The sequence below is a fragment of the Natator depressus genome, chromosome 1 (genome assembly GCF_965152275.1).
Source record: "Natator depressus isolate rNatDep1 chromosome 1, rNatDep2.hap1, whole genome shotgun sequence".
In the NCBI taxonomy this organism is placed as follows: Eukaryota; Metazoa; Chordata; order Testudines; family Cheloniidae; genus Natator; species Natator depressus.
In genome coordinates, this window is record NC_134234.1 from 210,709,003 (window position 1) to 210,728,656 (window position 19,654).

Sequence of the window (19,654 nt, forward strand, 5' to 3'; positions counted from 1 at the left end):
GCCCTGCCAGTCTCCTCTCTTCCCCCCCGAGGCCCCACCCCCAGTCAGCGTAGATGGTGGGTCCAGGGCGCCCCACAGCTGTCTGGGCGGCTCTTACCCTGACTCAGCTCCTGCTTCAGGCCTGGCCTGAGGACGGGGTCTTGGGGGCCGAAGAGTCACAGCTGGGTTGGGGTAAGAGCTGCCCGAGAAGCTGTAGGGTGCTGCGGGCCCTCCATATACCCTGTGCGGGAGACCCGGGGGGCGAGGACATGGGCTGGAGGCTGCTCACAGGCCCCTGATGCCAGGCAGGTGGAGGGTCCATGCCCGCCACAGCTGCCTGGGCTCCCTGAGTCAGGCTCCAGCTTCTGGCTTGGCTAGGAGGCAGGGACTCGGGGGAAGAGGAAGGGCAGGAGGTCAAGCCCATGGGGAAAAGTGGGAGGGCTATGGCTAGGGTTGCCAAATGTTTGGTTTTTGACTAGAACGCCTGGTCGAAAAGGGACCCTGGCAGCTCCAGTCAGCCCCACTGACTGGGCCATTAAAAGTCTGGTTGGGGGAGCAGCAGGGGCCCGGGGCGAAGGCAGGCTCTCTACCAGCCCTAGCTCCGCGTGGCTCCCGGAAGTGGCCGCCAGGATCCTAGGCACTTCAGCAGCCAGGGACTGGGAGGTTCGGCGTGCTGCTCCTGCCCCAAGTGCTGGCTCTGCAGCTCCCATTGGCTGAGAACTGCAACCAATGGGAGCCACGGGGGCCGGTGCCAAGAGGCTGCAGGGACCTAGCAGCCACTTCCTCTGAGCTGCGGTAAGCAGCGCTGGGACCCTGCACCCCCTCCCACATCCCAACCTCCTGCCCCAGCCCGGAGTCCCCTCCCATACCCCAAACCCATCATCCCGGCCCCACCCCAGAGCCACAAATTTAACTGACACATTATTGACACATTATTGACACATTATTTTTTTAATGAGTATCATCAGCATGGAAGCATGTCCTCTGGAATGGTGGCCGAAGCATGTCCTCTGGAATGGTGGCCGAAGCATGAAGGGGCATACAAATGTTTAGCGCACCTGACCCATAAATACTTTGCAATGCCAGCTGCAAAAGTGCCATGCAAATGCCTATTCTCGCTTCCCGGTGATATTGTAAATAAGAAGAGGGCAGCATTATCTCCTCTAAATGTAAACACACTTGTTTGTCTTAGCGATTGGCTGAACGAGAAGAAGGACTGAGTGGACTTTTAGGCTCTGAAGTTTTACATTGTTTTGTTTTGGAGTGCAGTTATGTAAACAAAAATCTGCAATGTAAGTTGCATTTTCAGGACAAAGAGATTGCACTACATAGAATCATAGAATCATAGAATATCAGGGTTGGAAGGGACCCCAGAAGGTCATCTAGTCCAACCCCCTGCTCGAAGCAGGACCAATTCCCAGTTAAATCATCCCAGCCAGGGCTTTGTCAAGCCTGACCTTAAAAACCTCTAAGGAAGGAGATTCTACCACCTCCCTAGGTAACGCATTCCAGTGTTTCACCACCCTCTTAGTGAAAAAGTTTTTCCTAATATCCAATCTAAACCTCCCCCATTGCAACTTGAGACCATTACTCCTCGTTCTGTCATCTGCTACCATTGAGAACAGTCTAGAGCCATCCTCTTTGGAACCCCCTTTCAGGTAGTTGAAAGCAGCTATCAAATCCCCCCTCATTCTTCTCTTCTGCAGACTAAACAATCCCAGCTCCCTCAGCCTCTCTTCATAAGTCATGTGCTCTAGACCCCTAATCATTTTTGTTGCCCTTCGCTGGACTCTCTCCAATTTATCCACATCCTTCTTGTAGTGTGGGGCCCAAAACTGGACACAGTACTCCAGATGAGGCCTCACCAGTGTCGAATAGAGGGGAACGATCACATCCCTCGATCTGCTCGCTATGCCCCTACTTATACATCCCAAAATGCCATTGGCCTTCTTGGCAACAAGGGCACACTGTTGACTCATATCCAGCTTCTCGTCCACTGTCACCCCTAGGTCCTTTTCCGCAGAACTGCTGCCTAGCCATTCGGTCCCTAGTCTGTAGCGGTGCATTGGATTCTTCCATCCTAAGTGCAGGACCCTGCACTTATCCTTATTGAACCTCATCAGATTTCTTTTGGCCCAATCCTCCAATTTGTCTAGGTCCTTCTGTATCCTATCCCTCCCCTCCAGCGTATCTACCACTCCTCCCAGTTTAGTATCATCTGCAAATTTGCTGAGAGTGCAATCCACACCATCCTCCAGATCATTTATGAAGATATTGAACAAAACCGGCCCCAGGACCGAACCCTGGGGCACTCCACTTGACACCGGCTGCCAACTAGACATGGAGCCATTTATCACTACCCGTTGAGCCCGACAATCTAGCCAGCTTTCTACCCACCTTATAGTGCATTCATCTAGCCCATACTTCCTTAACTTGCTGACAAGAATACTGTGGGAGACCGTGTCAAAAGCTTTGCTAAAGTCAAGAAACAATACATCCACTGCTTTCCCTTCATCCACAGAACCAGTAATCTCATCATAAAAGGCGATTAGATTAGTCAGGCATGACCTTCCCTTGGTGAATCCATGCTGACTGTTCCTGATCACTTTCCTCTCATGTAAGTGCTTCAGGATTGATTCTTTGAGGACCTGCTCCATGATTTTTCCAGGGACTGAGGTGAGGCTGACTGGCCTGTAGTTCCCAGGATCCTCCTTCTTCCCTTTTTTAAAGATTGGCACTACATTAGCCTTTTTCCAGTCATCCGGGACTTCCCCCGTTCGCCACGAGTTTTCAAAGATAATGGCCAAGGGCTCTGCAATCACAGCCGCCAATTCCTTCAGCACTCTCGGATGTAACTCGTCCGGCCCCATGGACTTGTGCACGTCCAGCTTTTCTAAATAGTCCCTAACCACCTCTATCTCCACAGAGGGCTGGCCATCTCTTCCCCATTCTGTGATGCCCAGCGCAGCAGTCTGGGAGCTGACCTTGTTAGTGAAAACAGAGGCAAAAAAAGCATTGAGTACATTAGCTTTTTCCACATCCTCTGTCACTAGGTTGCCTCCCTCATTCAGTAAGGGGCCCACACTTTCCTTGGCTTTCTTCTTGTTGCCAACATACCTGAAGAAACCCTTCTTGTTACTCTTGACATCTCTTGCTAGCTGCAGCTCCAGGTGCGATTTGGCCCTCCTGATATCTTTCCTACATGCCCGAGCAATATTTTTATACTCTTCCCTGGTCATATGTCCAACCTTCCACTTCTTGTAAGCTTCTTTTTTATGTTTAAGATCCGCTAGGATTTCACCATTAAGCCAAGCTGGTCGCTTGCCATGTTTACTATTCTTTCGACTCATCGGGATGGTTTGTCCCTGTAACCTCAACAGGGATTCCTTGAAATACAGCCAGCTCTCCTGGACTCCCTTCCCCTTCATGTTAGTCCCCCAGGGGATCCTGGCCATCTGTTCCCTGAGGGAGTCGAAGTCTGCTTTCCTGAAGTCCAGGGTCCGTATCCTGCTGCTTACCTTTCTTCCCTGCGTCAGGATCCTGAACTCAACCAACTCATGGTCACTGCCTCCCAGATTCCCATCCACTTTTGCTTCCCCCACTAATTCTACCCGGTTTGTGAGCAGCAGGTCAAGAAAAGCGCCCCCCCTAGTTGGCTCCCCTAGCACTTGCGCCAGGAAATTGTCCCCTACGCTTTCCAAAAACTTCCTGGATTGTCTTGGAAACATCCATTACTTGGATGAGGTGAATTGAAAAATACTATTTATTTGTTTATCATTTTTACAGCGCAAATATTTATAATAAAAAATAATATACATTTTGATTTCAATTCCAACACAGAATACAATATATATGAAAATGTAGAAAGACATCCAAAATATTTAATAAATTTTAATTGGTATTCTATTGTTTAACAGTGCAATTAAAACTGCCATTAATTGCTATTAAGTTTTTTAATTGCAATTAATTTTTTTGAGTTAATCACGTGAGTTAACTGGGATTAATCGACAACCCTATTAACTGAGCCTCCTGTGATCATTTAATCTGGTAATGTGAACGGTTGGTATCTGTTATGTGACATTTTCCATTTACAGATTAAACCCTCTGCCCTTTGTTGACCTTGTCCCTGCACCGCATAAAGTGGCCATGCTACCACATGTTAAGCAAGAAGTAAAAAGTATAGTTAGATTAACTGTCAGCAAAGCATTCAGAAAAATTTAGCATGTGTACTAGAAAGGTGAAGAGCTGAAGTCAACAGATGTGTCTCACAACTTCACACTATGCCTGACTGGTGCAGAGTCATTAATAACAAGTTCACACTTTAGTCGTTCAGTCTCCTGTTTCTTCTCTCTACCTTTAGAGAAAATGAGGGACATTTTCATGTGCAATGTGTGCAACAGGAAGCTGCTCTCACTTCTGCTGGAGGTCTGTTATAGAAGAGTCTAAGCGCTAACAATGCAAGAGGTGGCCCTATCATACATACGCTCTCTACAGTCTCTTTGGTGCACTGGCATTCTGTGTAAGGCAGGTTTCAGAGTAGCAGCCGTATTAGTCTGTATTCGCAAAAAGAAAAGAATGAAAAGAATGAAAAGAAAAGAGCTACAGCATCCGATGAATTGAGCTGTAGCTCACGAAAGCTTATGCTCAAATAACTTTGTTAGTCTCTAAGGTGCCACAAGTACTCCTTTTCTTTTTGTGTAAGGCAGTGGTGCCATCTCTTGAAAGAGGATAGCACCACCTCCACAGTCTGATATTAGCCCCAGCCACTCATACTGTCAATGGGAAATGCATTTAAATGGAAAAAGAAGCTGAGGAATTCACTGTAAATCATGGCTAATACAATCACTACAGCAGTCCCCTCTGCTTTTTGTTTGAGGTTGTGGGAAAGGCCGATTTGCTGAAGATTTCTGCTGAACTGATCAGCAGTGAAAGAGTTAGCAATGTTGATGAATTGTAATTAGGCTTCAGAGACAACCCTCAATGAAGGTGTTAATGGCTACCATTGATCACAGACCTGGCTAAAGCTGATGCATGCTCTCTGTATAAATAAAGGCACAACCACATGCCTTTGTGTAGAGATAGATGAAACAAAAAAGCTACTGTCCAAGGCAAGGGCCAGCATGGCAAGACCTGAGCGGAAGATAAATCCATGTGAGCCAAGGGGTTTCCCTAGGGCCTGATTGCAAACATAGGCTGCAAATATTGACCGGTTGCAGCTGTGTGTGTGTGGTATGTTTCAGTGAGAGAAAGCCGAGAGAAAGCTAGCAGACAAAGAGTATGTCTACACAGCAAAGAAAAACCTGCAGCTGGCCCATGCCAGCCAACTCAGACTCGCAGGGCTGGGGTAGTTTCATTGCTGTGTAGACTTCTGGGCTTGGGAGGGAGCCCGAGCTCTGGTACCCTCCCACAACAGAGGGTTGAACCCAGGCTCAATTGTATTTGCAGATCCATACCTGCTAAGCTCCCACATTAAGGGCCTTGATGCAATAACCAATGAAGTCAATAGCAATGTTTGCATTGGAATGGGCCATATGTTTGTAAGAGGGCATTTTGGGAAAATCCAGTCAGTGTCATATGCTGAGGCGGTATATAATAGAGCAGAGGTTCTCAAACTGTGGTCTGTGGACCACCAGTGATCCACCAGCTGCATTCAGGGGTTCACGGATAGTTCCCTCTAAGGTGCGTGCCTGGGCAGCCGCACACGAGAGAGTGAAGGGCCAGCGTGGATGCACTAATTAGGTGTCTGGACCCTGGAGAAAACGCACATGTAAGGTGAGGTGGTGGCCTTGTGGGGAATAGGGGGTAGGTGGGAGGGGGCAGTGGAGTGAGAAGAGGGGGTGGGGGGAATTTGGGATGTGCAGGGCTGCGATGGCCAGAGAAAGAGGTGGCTTTCCCCAGCTCCAGGGCTGTGGCTGGTGGGGAGAAATGGTCCTCCTTTCCTAGCCTCAGCTCTGTGGCTGCTGTGGCGGGGGAGAGACCCTGCCCCCCGCCCCCCCGCTTCCCAGCTTCAGCTCAGGGGCTGCCGCGGTGGGGGAGAGAGGGAGAGACCCCCCGCCCCCCTCCTTCCCAACCCCAGCTTGGGGACTGCTGTGGAGGGGGAGAGAGGGCACATCCATCGCATGAGAAAGGTAAAATTACTGATATTAAAATATGAGTTGTGTGCTTTTATTTGTAGAACAAGAAAACATTCATTAGTATTAAGGTTTTTTTTTATATAGCGCTTTTATCCAAAGAGCTTTACAATAATTAGCTAACGGTACAAACAACATTTGGAAAGGATCATTAAGTGGTCCACTGAGACCCTTAGAAATTTTCAAGTGGTCTGTGAAAAAAAAAGTTTGAGAAGCACTGGAAGAAAGTAGCTGGAGCACAATGCACTCTGGGATGTTCTGTTGCACAGAGAACTGGGAGGAAGAACAGGAACTGGGTTAAACAGGAACAATTAGGGTCCCATCTGCACTGAATAAAACTGTGGTAAGTGGGTTACAGATATGTGCCAGCCTAGGCCACTGGCAAGGGTGGCACACAACTGCAATGGTTACAAGCCATGTGGTATGTGGACATAAAGGAACCAGTTCATTAATGACTCAGCATTCAGTGGTCCAGCATACAAAGAGAGAGAGCCAAGACAGTGCAACATTCAGGCTTTATTCCTTCCTCTACATGTACTTTCTTCTCTCATCAAGCACTTCCTGAAAGAAAAGTTCTCTAAATTCTTAGATGACAGCACATACAATCCAACAGGATATAAATGTTCAACACATCAAGACTTTTAGAATGATACCTTACAAGGCATACTTTGTACAAAACATATAATTATATCACCATGGTGAATATGGGGTGCTAGGATGTTGCTTTGGAGTACAGAATGTCACAAGTGCCCTCTATTGGGAAGCAATCCATTTGAACATATAGTGTGACAAGGCTTGCGTATGCAGCTAGTCCTCCTGCAGTGTTTCAGAAATCCAGCAGAGTTGCCTGTTTCTTACAGATCCACTTGAATGACAGCTATCCGCATGAATCTCCTGCTTCTTGAAAGCAGCACAGCCCCCTCCACCTTTTCTGTCTTTCATAGTAAAACTGTGGGGGGAGGGAGGGGATCTCAAAGGTGAGCTAATAACTTCTGAAATGGGGATGAGGAGGCCCCATTATGCTTTTGGATTTACAAGACCAAACCCAAAATCAGGAATTTTCAGATCTGGGTTCCATTTTCTCCAAACCGTCAAAGCTTAGGTGTGTTTGGATACAGAGTTCTGATTTTGGACCATCTCTACCTAACTTTTAAGCTGGTTGAAGGAAGCAGTAAGTTTTTGAGATAGGTTTTGATTTAGTGTTTTGGTATAGTTAGAGCACATCTCCCCATATCTAAATGGATACCAGGAATGCAAATAGTAAGCAACAGGGGTTGCAACCGAGGCTTGATGGATGTCTACTGACTAAAGCGGGACAGAATTCCGCCCCCCCCCCCACACACACACATACACACAATTTTGAATTTTCAGTGAAAAATCAAAACCAATCATATTTTGACCAAACACTGACATTTTCATTCCTTCAGGCTGGAAAGAAGCTGCTGCCAATTGCAGAGGAAACAAGGAAGTTTCAGCCAGAGTGAGCAAATCACAGAAACACTGCCTGGAGCAAGGTAAGTGCCTAGGATTCCTTTAGCAAAGGTCAGTCAAAACAGAGTTTAAGATTCAACAGTGCCCCTTGAAAGTCTCCATTTGCTCTCAGCAAGGACCAGCAAGACCAGGAACATTTCCCACCACGAGTATTAAGGCTTCTTCTGCTTTCCTGCCACACACACTGGTGATATCTCTGCCCACAAACCAACCCTTGCTCCTACTAGAGCGCCAGAAGTTTGTCTGCGCTGCTGTAACCCAGTTTCCTATAATCTTGTCATGCCTGCTCACCACTTTGTTATGTTAGCTGCAGCTCAATGCATACAGAGTTATACCACATCCTTCAAATAAAGCATGAACAGATTTTACAGAAAAGAGGAAAAGTGAGAGAGAGATTTAATGTTTTACTGAGAAATGCTTTACAGATGTAAGCAGAGTCAGGATGAGCTCCACCCTGACATCTGGTGGTGAGGTGTGCCAAGTTGTGGAAAAGAACTTCAGGGGCTGATCTCATTTGCATAGGCACACCCACCCCGCCTAGAATGAGGTCATAACTGCCCAAATGGTCACTTTGGCTGTTGTGGGATCCCCAGTGTCTCTGTTATTGGGGCGGGAAGAATAAATTGTTATTACCCTGATTATGGGAACTGTGCTTGGAACTGTACTTGGCCTTTTGTTATGATGGAGGGACTCACCATCAACTAAGTAGCACTCGCTAGGCAAGGGACATGGGTTCCAAAACTCTGTGAATTGAGACAAGTGTTTGTACCTGGTGGTATGGGCTCCTTTGTGAGGGCCTGAAATACCAATTGCACCTCTGTCTCTCTCCACTGTGGAATGTCAGAGCTAATTTTGGGTCTATTAAGAGTCTTGCTACAGGTACTGTGCTGAATTCACTTTGGCCTTATGGTGCACCAGCACTAAGGCTCCCACTACTATGAGCTGAAATCACTGAGCACTGTGTCAAGTAGTGGGGAGCTGGAAGAACTAGAGTGCAGTAGTGCTGTTTGTGTATAGGATGGCGAGGTGAGCTGTGCAGAGCGGAGCTGTTTGTGAGACAGCGGAGTGTTCGTGAGATGGCGAGCTGTGAAGAGCAGAGCTGGTTGTGGTGGAGCGGAGCCGTTTGTGAGACAGCAGAGCAGAGCCCTGTGGGGCAGTCAGCTTCAGGACACGTAAGGTGCCCCTTACCTCTTTCCCCCACACACAGGCACATTTTAGCCAGACTGGGGAGTAACACTCTGCAGATGAACTTTTGAACTCTGGGGCTGTATTTTTTGAACTTTGGGTGATTTGTGGATTGCTGGACTCAAGAGACGTTTGGGTTCTGGGACTCAAGAACCCGAGGGAAAGGATGTGGCCCAATTTGCTGGGGTGGGTCTTTGCTCATGGTTTGGTTAATGAACGCTAGTTGTGGTGTTTCCCCAATTTAATGCTGATGTCGTTTACCTCATGTTATTAAAGATTCTCTGCTACACTGAGACTCTGTGCTTGTGAGAGGGGAAGTATTGCCTCTTTGAGGCGCCCAGGGGGTGTGTAAGATTTTCCCAGGTCACTGGGTGGGGGCTCGAGCCAGTTTTGCATTTGCTTTGATGAGAGGGAACCCCTGTGTACTGAACCCGGCCCTTGCTGCTATCAACTTGGCCTGGCAGAAGGGTTACACAGAGAAGAAGAGAATAGAGATAGTGGGTGAGTGGGATTGTAGCTGGGTATGTGAACTGTGAAGTTGAGTACCGGAAAGAAGCAGAAAACGGCAGGGGTAATGGTAAAAGAGGGCTCCGGAGAAAGCTTCAAAATGTGACTCCAGAGCACCCTGCAGGCTCAAAAAGCAGAAGGCAAATAAAAAGAACACCACATCTATTATTTGTACATAATCGCATGATTTTAAAGCCAATCTCGTGATATTTGGTGAGTCTAACTCAGGGGTCGGCAACCTATGGCACGCGTGCCAAACACAGTACGCGAGCCAATTTTTAATGGCACACTGCTGACTGCCGGACACAGGCAGACAGCAGCGTGCCACTAAAAATCCTGCCAGGCCCGGCCCGCTCTTTTCCGCCCCCCCATCCCCCGCTCTCTCCTTGCAGGACAGGCAAGCTTCCCCCTCCCCCCGCCTCTTCCCGCATTGTGCTGGGTTCCTGCCCCTCCTCCTCTCCCTCCCTGCAGCTGATCAGCTGACGGCCCTTGCTACGGAGGGGAAGAGGGAAAAGCGGAGCCGCAGCGCGCTCTCTGCTCCGGGGACCTTGGGGAAGGGGGGTGGAATCAGGGCATATCCCTTCCAGCCCCCTGCCGTGAGCTGTTCAGGGCTGGGAGCACCCCCACGACCCCAGCCCACGACCCCAGCCCACACCCCCAGCCCTCTGCCCTGACCCCTGTACCCCCCCACAACCCCAGCCCTCTGCCCTGACCCCTGCATGCCCCCCCACAACCCCAGCCCTGACTCCGGCACCTCCCACACATACGCAGCCCCCCCACACCCCATGCCCTGACTCTTGCACCCCCCACATCCCCACTCCCAACTTGAGCACCAAAAGGGAGCTCCTGCACCCCCCACTCCATTCCCACCTGCACCCCTTGCCCCAAATAGGAGCTGCCCAGGTAAGCACTCCACACCCAAACCTCCTGCCCCAGCCCTGAGCACCCTCCCACATTCTAGCTCCTGGCCAGACCCTGCACCCCAACCCCCAGCCTGCTCCTTCACCCCCAGCCCTGTGCTCAGTGCACTCCCACCCTCAGCTCAGTGCAGAGAGAGAGGAAGAGAATGGTTTAGAACCAGGGAGAAGGTAGGTACCCACTCTATGTGGGCAGGGCCGGGATCCCAGACCGGCAGCAGGCTGAGTGGGGCCGGCAGCCGGGACCCTGGCTGGCAGGAGCCGGCGGACGGAACCCCAGACCGGCAGCGGGCTGAGCCACTCAGCACACTGCCAGTCTGGGGTCCCAGCCGCCGGCCCCGTTCAGCCCACTGCCAGCCTAGGTGAACGGAACCCCAGGCCGGCAGCGGGCTGAGCAGGCCGGAGGCGTAAGATCAGCATTTTAATTTAATTTTAAATGAAGCTTCTTAAACATTTTGAAAACCTTGTTTACTTTACATACGGCAATAGTTTAGTTATATAATATATAGACCTATAGAGAGAGACCTTCTAGAAAACGTTAAAATGTATTACTCGCACGCAAAACCTTAAATTAAAACGAATAAATGAAGACTTGGCACACCACTCTGAAAGGTTGCTGACCCCTGGTCTAACTCATGATTTTTGAACATTTGGGGTTGGCAATACTGTGAGTGAGTGTTGCAGTCATGAGAAAAGAGTTAGAAGGCTGCTGGTCAGTGGCAGATGGTAAATGGGGTAAGTGTAAGTGTGGGGAGGCATTAGTGGGGGGATGGGAAAGTGAGTGTGAGAGTGAGGGGAAATCTGAGGGAGGCAGCAATGCGGAGTGGGAAAAATCAGTAGGGTTTAGTTTGAATCAGAGGCTAATTCTGACTGAAAAGGATGTATCAAAAGGCTAATGGAGGGCATGTAGTGCTCTTTCTACCTGAGATACACAAAGTGACCAGGGAAAAGTGAGTAGCAGCTCTGTAGGATTTTTGGTACTTTTCAAGCAAACATATATGAAGCTCAGCCTGCCTCAGCGCTCAAGAGCCTTCTTAGGCTGAGGTATCTGGGTAAAGGGAATGACGCAATGGGAGCAGCAAATTGTGCACTAGGGCTGGGCAAACCAATTGCTTTAGAACTAATTTAACTTCAAGAAGAAAAACAACACTGACCTGTATCCTTGTAATTTGGGGTCATCAAGCCACGTCCATCCTCCTTCTTTGAAATTTAATCCAATCCAGCAAAAACTAGCATCTTCATATTGGGTACTGAAAAATTCCTGTGGGTGAGATGATAACCTGAATATGCAAGTCTCTTGCTGAAATCCAGGAGTGTGGTGTCTGTTTTTCTCCTCTTTGAAGAATAGGGCAGTGCTTCAGTACTCACCATTTCTGCCTCACTTTCAAAAATCAGGAGGCTGGATTTCCTGGCTGCACAATAATCAATGCTGGCCTGCCAGACTTTCTTCTCCTCTGAGAAGTAGTAACATCTTCCTCTGTACAGCAGCCACTCAGGAGGGCAGAGCTCACACTCTGTTCCTGCAAGGGAATTAATATATTTGTGGTCCTTTTACAATTCTTTACATCAGTACATTTTTTAAAGTTTATATCTATGAAAATTCTCAATATTATAGGCTTTTCACACAAACAATACAAAGCTTTGCTGTTCTGTCATTAAGAAAGGAAACGGAGAGTCAGGATAACTAGATGCTGATCTGAACTCTGCTCGTAACTTGCTATAATCTTGGGGAAGTCACCTAGGCCCTCATTTTCAACACTTTGGGGGCCCAGCCTGAGGCTTTTAGGGGCTGCTTTTCCAAGGTGCTGAGTATCCACAGCACACATTCACTTCAGATGGAGTTGTGGCTACTTAGAACCTCTGAAATTCAGGTCGACAATGTCTCAAGTTGAGCTTCCAAAATTAGTGGAGAGTCTTGAAATTTGAGCCTATCGATCTATGACTTCGTTTACCCATCTGTAAAATTATTATAACAATACTTATGCTGTCTTGTAGAGGTGTCGGGAGGCTTAGGTAATATTTGTTAAACCCTTTGAGATCCTTGAATGAAACTTGCCTTATACCTTGGTATTAAAGGACAGCTTTCCGCTTTTTTGTAGTGCCCAGAAAAAATGCACCTAAGTTTTTGCACCCACAACTACGGTGGCAAATCCAACAATTTAGAGGCATAAATAACTGAGCTGCAATTACATTTTTGTTTGGATTTTTGTGCTCAGCTAACTGTGAGCACAAAAAAATGCAGGCACAATTTTTGTGGGCCTGATTTTACCTGCAAAAAAACCTCTTAGTATTGTATTGCCTTTCACTGGTCTGTCTCAATAAAGCTACATACTTGAAAGACCAGAGGCGTTCAGCCCCTGGAACATCAAGGCCCACAGTACACTGGCAGCTTTTCCAGACGTTTGAAAACTGCATCAAATGTAGGTACCATTTACCCTTTTAAAATAAAAATAAATGCACACCACCGTAATATATGCACTTAAAGGACTTTTCCTTGCCAGATTCATAGAAATTACTGCTTGTTCGGGTTCACCACCAGTAGAAACCTGCATTTGATCAGTTTTGTGCTCTCCCTTAATTTACAATGTGGATGTGGCCATAGGCTGAATATTAGGATTACACTGCTCCCGGGGCAGTGTAAGCATACCTTCCGCGTAGTGAGCAGCCTTCTACTATGTTGCCTGCCCCTGCTCCCACTGAAATCAAAGGGAGTCTTGCTATTAACTTCAACTGGAGCATGATGGGACTCAGAGATATGACAGACAAACATCTTCTTGCAGAAATAATTTATCTCCTCATCCTGTTTATTTCCACACAGATTCTCTTTCAGTCTGCTCAGTACCAAGGAGTGAGTATCTTCACTGAAGTGTGGTTTGTGTTATGCCTTAGTGACGCCTCTGTCTTCACAGCCTTTTCACAACACTCCCTCAAGGCTTACACACAAAAAAGGAGATAAATTGATGGAAAATAGGGACTTTGGTTACATAAAATGAGGGGAAAGATGGTTTTGCAGCTAAAGCACTGGGCTAGGACGTAAGAGATCTAGGTTCCCAGCTCTCCCTCAGCCTGTGGTGGTGAGGATTCATTCATTATTGTTGGTGAGGCACTTGTATACTACTGTAATGGGAGCATGCATTGCCTGTGATAGCAAGGGGACTGGACTCGATGACCCAGGAGGTCCCATCCAGTCCTATGTTCTTATAAGTAGACAGATAAAATGTTGGTAGATGAGGCCTGGAAGGGACAGGCTAGCTCTGCACCATTTCATTATGCAGAGTATGGTCACTGGGGAAAAACTAGATATTGACAATATGATTCTTCTCACTATACCTGTGAAACTCCACTGACTTCACTGGACTTACTCCTGATTTACAGCAAGGTATGGGAGAAGAGAATCAGGCCCATAGAACGAATACACCTTTCGGAGTTGCCCTTCACCCTTCTCAACCTCAGATCAAAGTGATATCAGATTAATCACTCATCTGAAATTGCCCCTCACAAACCCCAAATGCCAATGGCAATACAGTACAGAACTCACACTTATTGACTGTGCCATTTGGGCAGTGTCACTCACCTTGCAGAGCTAAGACGATTGCAACTCCTTGAACTCCTCTAGAATTAGAGCAACAATGCACCAGCCTGGCTGCTGAGAGCAGGGACCTGGCAATAAGAAATGGAAGAGTTTGGTTTCAGCAGAGAGAAGCTGGTGTACATTAGCTCTGTTCCGATAAGTGTCAGTAGCTGGGTAGTTTAGATCTGAATAGAGGTGAGAGGTGTCTACAGGTAAAAAGGAGTCTACAAGCCAGGCTAAAAGGTCCCTTTTGAATCCTGATACATTGTTAGAGGTGCTGCCGTTCAGAGAAGACAGAGTAAATTTTTTGTTAAGCGACAAGCAGATTGGGGGTTGGGCTGCTGTCCTTAAAAGAAGATGTTAAATTATGTGCCTTTCTGCCCAGGTCCACTGGAAGTATGGTACTGTCTTGTAAGAAACTATGTTCTTTTGCAGCGTGAGAAGACTAGCACTTTTCTTCCCTACTCTGATGAACTGGCAAGGTGGAAGTTCAAGATCACATACCACTTTGAGAAAAAAGTTAGGGGATAACTGACCGGAGAAGAAGGATGATCTTGTAGCTAAGATGTTGGACAGGGGTTTGGGAGATGGGAATTCTATTCATGTCGCTGCCAGAGGCTTCCTGTGTGACCTTGGGCAAATCATTTAATATTTTCTGCTTCCCAGGAGTGTTGTGAGGATTAATTCGTGATGCCAGATCTTCAGCTGGTGTAAGTTAGTGGAGCTGACATTGAAGCTACTTTGATTTATATCAGCTGAGACTCAGGCCCTTATTAGGCTGTATGGCCCAGATCTCCAAGTGTATTTAGGTGCCTGTCTCCCATTGCTTTTAGTTGGAGTTAGGCACCTAAATACCTTTGAGGATCTGGACCTATGTCTTCTCTCTCAACTTTATACAGATCCAAGGTATAGAAGCAAACACCAAGAACAGTTTAGATAATACTGGTGCTGCACAGAAATATATTCTTTACACTTGAAATGGAACTTGTCCCCTAGAAGTCTATTAAAAAAAACAAAGCTATTTTTCCACTAGGATCTATATTTCCCTTTGAATTTCATATTCAGCAGCTTGAGATTTGACACCCGACAGTAATCTCACTTGCAGCAGTGTATCTAGACTGGCTTCAGTGAAATTACTCCTGGATTATGCTGGTGAGATCAGAATCAGACAGCGGAGTGCCTCACCTGTGGCTTCTAATGCATCGGCATCTAGTAACTCTAAACCAAACTTTTATTAAGATAGAGCCAAATCTTGCTCTCACTTGTATCTCCTACCCAGAGTGGAAAGTCTGATTCTGTGCAGAGAAAGATAAGAGAGGAGAGAGACAGCACAAGAAATAAACTCCATATCTGTATTTTATATCAAACACACACGTGTCTTAATCCTACCTGTGTAGGAGCTTTGTTTCCTTTCTTTGAATTGTGGGGTTGTGTAACCACAACCAGCCTTATCCTCCATCTCTAGGTCCCTAGAGTATGAGCTTTACTGCCAGGCAACTACAGACGGCAAGTACATACAGGAAGGGAGCAGGGGCAGGTCTCGTGAGAACTTCTGGGGGAAACTACAAAGCAGATTGGCTATGATCATTTCCTTGTGACTACTGCCTCGCTTTAGGATCATAGGTGCCTCCTACCAGCCACAGTCATGGCTGGTTTAATTCACTGTTCACCTCCTCAGGCTGAGTTCATACTAGCAAGCATGTGAATAGTCTCATTGAGTCTCCATAGGATTATGCATCTGCTTAAAATGAAGGATGTGCTGAAGAGTTTTGCTGAAAAGGGATGTGATAGTTCACATGTGCTTGAGTTCTTTGCTAAATTGGGGGCAAAAAGATGATTTCATAAATATGTTGCCTTGTTCCTACTGTGCATATCTCTGACCTTCCCCTAGAGTCACAGCAGGAAGTGCGTCAGGCACAACAAGAGCCTGAGTTAAACTGTGGGGAAGGCAGCCAGTCAGAATGGATGTTCTCCCCAGGCAGGGATGAAATTTGCATGAGGGTTGAAATTTCCTGAGTCATCCCCAGTCTGACTCCAACAGAGGCCAAAACTGTGCCACAGGATATGAAATCCCAAACTGCAGTTATGGCCACTGGGGGGTGGGGGAAGGATTGGGCCCTATGCACTGGGAACATACACTCTCAGGGTTATACCTGCACCTTTGTGGTATGGACACCTATGCTATTGATTCCATGTCCTGGGACAGGCCCTCCTGGACGGCTCTATGCATATGGCAGCAGCAGAGGTGGGAGACTGATCCCAGCAATATCCTTGTTCATATGCCACATGTTCCCTGTCACATCCTGCATATGGATATGGCTGTTGTCCAACAGGTATGTCAAGTGTGTGTGTGTGTGTATACTTGTACATGGCTCCAGGAAACTCCAAACAGGGATATTCTTGCTGGATTATCCCAGTAGCCCCATATCCTGTGACTCCTGCTGGGTGTTCAGTTGGACTCTGCTCCATTCCTGGGTCTCAGACTTTAAAGCTAGATGGGACCATCATGACCATCTAGTCAGACCTCCTGCACATCACAGGCCACAGAACCTCACCCACCCACTCCTGCAATAGGCCCATAACCTCTGGCTGAGTTACTGACGTCCTCAAATCATGATATAAAGACTTCAAGTTACAGAAAATCTACCATTTACTCTAGTTCAAACCAGCACATGACCCGTGCCCCATGTTGCAGAGGAAGATGAAACCCCCCTCTCCAGGTCTCTGCCAATCTGATCAGGTGGAAAATTCCTTCCTGACCCCAAATATGATGATCGGTTTGACCCTGAGCATGTGGGTGAGACCCACCAGCCAGACACCTGGGAAAGAATTCTCTGTAGCAACTCAGAGCCTTGTGTGTTTTGTGAAGGTCTTGTGAGTCTTTTCTTCCTGTTTCTGTTCCCTTTCCCCTCCTGCCTGGGGTTGGGTTGGCTCAGGAGTGAGCTCTGAAGATGTTTCTGGTGCTGTGTTCAACAGCAATGACCAGATTCTGAGTGACTGCTCTTTGTCTCTGGCTTGTTCATGTACCACGGCTGGTGAAATGAATAATTGCACAGCAGCTGGTGGGCGGGGAGTGGGGGTGGTCACCTGGTCAGGCAGTTAAAAGCTCAGGCCTTTGGAAAATGTAGCTCTGAATCTGTAGGGATCATGAGGCAGCCTCCTCCCCATGAGACAGGTCTCCAGAACACGTAACACCCACTCTCTTTAGGGACCAAGGGGTTCCAATTTATATGTAAGAGGGTCTGAACGAGCTCTCCCCTGACAGCTAGTGATGACCTGGGGAGGGGAAATAAACATGGGGGAATAGTTTTACTTAGTGTAGTGACTCATCCACTCCCAGTCTCTATTCAAGCCTAAGTTAATTGTATCCAGTTTGCAAATTAATTCCAATTCAGCAGTCTCTCATTGGAGTCTGTTTTTGAAGTATTTTTGTTGAAGAATTGCCACTTTTAGGTCTGAGATCGAGTGACCAGAGAGATTGAAGTGTTCTCCGACTGGTTTTTGAATGTTATAATTCTTGACGTCTGATTTGTGTCCATTTATTCTTTTACGTAGAGACTGTCCAGTTTGACCAATGTACATGGCAGAGGGGCATTGCTGGCACATGATGGCATATATCACATTGGTAGATGTGCAGGTGAACGAGCCTCTGATAGTGTGGCTGATGTGGTTAGGCCCTATGATGGTGTCCCCTGAATAGATATGTGGACACAGTTGGCAACGGGCTTTGTTACAAGGATAGGTTCCTGGGTTAGTGGTTCTGTTGTGTGGTGTGTGGTTGCTGGTGAGTATTTGCTTCAGGTTGGGGGGCTGTCTGTAAGCAAGGACTGGCCTGTCTCCCAAGACACCTAAATACCTTTAAGAATGTGGATCCATGTCCTTAACCTAGGCATTCTCCAACAGGTGCATCTTATATTCCAGGGGTGGGCAAACTTTTTTGCCCAAGGGCCACATCTGGGTATGGAAATTGTATGGCGGGCCATGAATGCTCATGAAATTAGTGGTTGGGGGATAGCTCAGTGGTTTGAGCATTAGCCTGCTAAACCCAGGGTTGTGAGTTCAATCCTCGAGGGGGCCATTTATGGATCTGGGGCAAAAATTGGGGATTGGTCCCGCTTTGAGCAGGGGGTTGGACTAAATGATCTCCTGAGGTCCCTTCCAACCCTGACATTCTATAATTCTGTGTTGGGGTGAGGGTGCAGGAGGGTGCTCCGGGCTGGGATGGAGGGGGTTGGAGTGTAGGGAGGGTGATCAGGGCTGGGGCAAGGGGTTGGGGTGCGGGAGGGAGGGAGTCAGAGGTGCAGGCGGTGCATATGTCAAGCAGCTCCTAGAAGCAACAGCACGTTCCCCCTCTGGCTCCTACATGTAGGCACAGCCAGGCAGCTCTACGCGCTGCCCCATCCGCAGGCACGTCCCCTGCAGCTCCCATTGGCCCCGGTTCCCAGCCAATGGGAGCTGCAGGGGAGGTGCTTGGGGTAGGGACAGCATGCGGAGCCCCCTGGCTGCCCCTTCACGTAGGAGCCAGAGGGGGGACATGCCGCTGCTTCCAAGAGCTGTGTGGAGTGGGGCAAGCCCCTGACCCCACTCCCTGGTGGGAGCTAGAGGACTGGATTAAAATGTCTGGAGGGCCAGATGTGGCCCCTGGGCTGTAGTTTGCCCAGCCCTGTTATATTCAGAAGACTTCATGGAAGAAGGCTGTAGTGTGGTGGGCCTGCCCACTGGCTCAGGGGACAAAACAATCAGACACTCCCACTCCATGTCAGCCTTCTGCATAGACTCTTTTACTTTCTGTCACTTTTCTATGTTCCTTATGCTTTTGGAACAAATGATAGTCCTGACCTGGACTGATACTGCAGGATCCCCACCCCACAGCTCAGGGAATCGGATCACAGCTCTCTCTTAACCTCAGGACACCAACCCTGCCAGAAAAGTGTTTATACCTTCTCACCTCCACCCCACAACAGCACTGCGGCCTCACTTATATCTTCCAGCTGGGAATCAGAGCCAATCATTAGCTGCTGCTTAATTGGATCAGCTAGTTCCCAACACCTGCCCGCTGGGCTTCTCCTTATGGAAAAGCCACAAGAAAAGCAGCACAAGTAGAAAGGGTACAAGGTACATGAGGCATGAAAAATGCCTCATTTTAACGTTCAGACTTTTAAAAGCAGGCACCTATTTAGGTGCTTAAATACAGACTTAAGGAAATGACTTTAGGCACCCATTTAAAAAAAATCTTGGCTTCTGTTTTCAAAATCCACAACAAAAGTTTGAATTGGGCAATACATAAAACAATTATAAATAACTAATATTAATATCTCTTCACTCCTTAACTCTTCAGATTCAAAATGTGAGCTCTGCCCCAATGGATGGGTGCTGCACAGTGGGAGATGTTACTGTTACTCAGAAGATCATGAGACTTGGAACTACAATAAAGAATATTGTTCAGAAAAAAAATCTGAGGTGCTTGTTATTGAAGATGAAACTGAAATGGTAAATCTGTATTGCTTACTGTGGGTCAGCTTCTGATCTCATTTACATGGATATAAATCTGAAAAAGAGCAGAATATTTCCCCGTATTAACAGAGGTCAGTTCTATAAATATGCTCATATAATGCAATATTAATGGCTAGTAAGCAAGTGCGCTGAGGGAAAATAGACCCCGTATATGAAGAAACCTCTTGGCTGTCTGTATGAATGATGTGATGTGCATCAGCCTAAATTTCACATAAACAATATTTGCAGTAATTGGTCTTAGTGATAAACCCCAACAACAATAGATATTTAGTAACTGATTCAGGGATTTCTGTCCTTCAATTTTTGTCCTAAACTTCTGTGCACAACTAAACCACCCCGAAGGCTGCTGCTTTTCACCG

The 19,654-nt window shown here is 47.5% G+C and overlaps 1 pseudogene; it reads right to left on the reverse strand.

The window, feature by feature from the left end:
* Window positions 1–6,936: 6,936 nt before the first annotated feature.
* Window positions 6,937–15,240, reverse strand: LOC141984749 (killer cell lectin-like receptor subfamily F member 1; annotated as a pseudogene).
* Window positions 15,241–19,654: the final 4,414 nt, after the last annotated feature.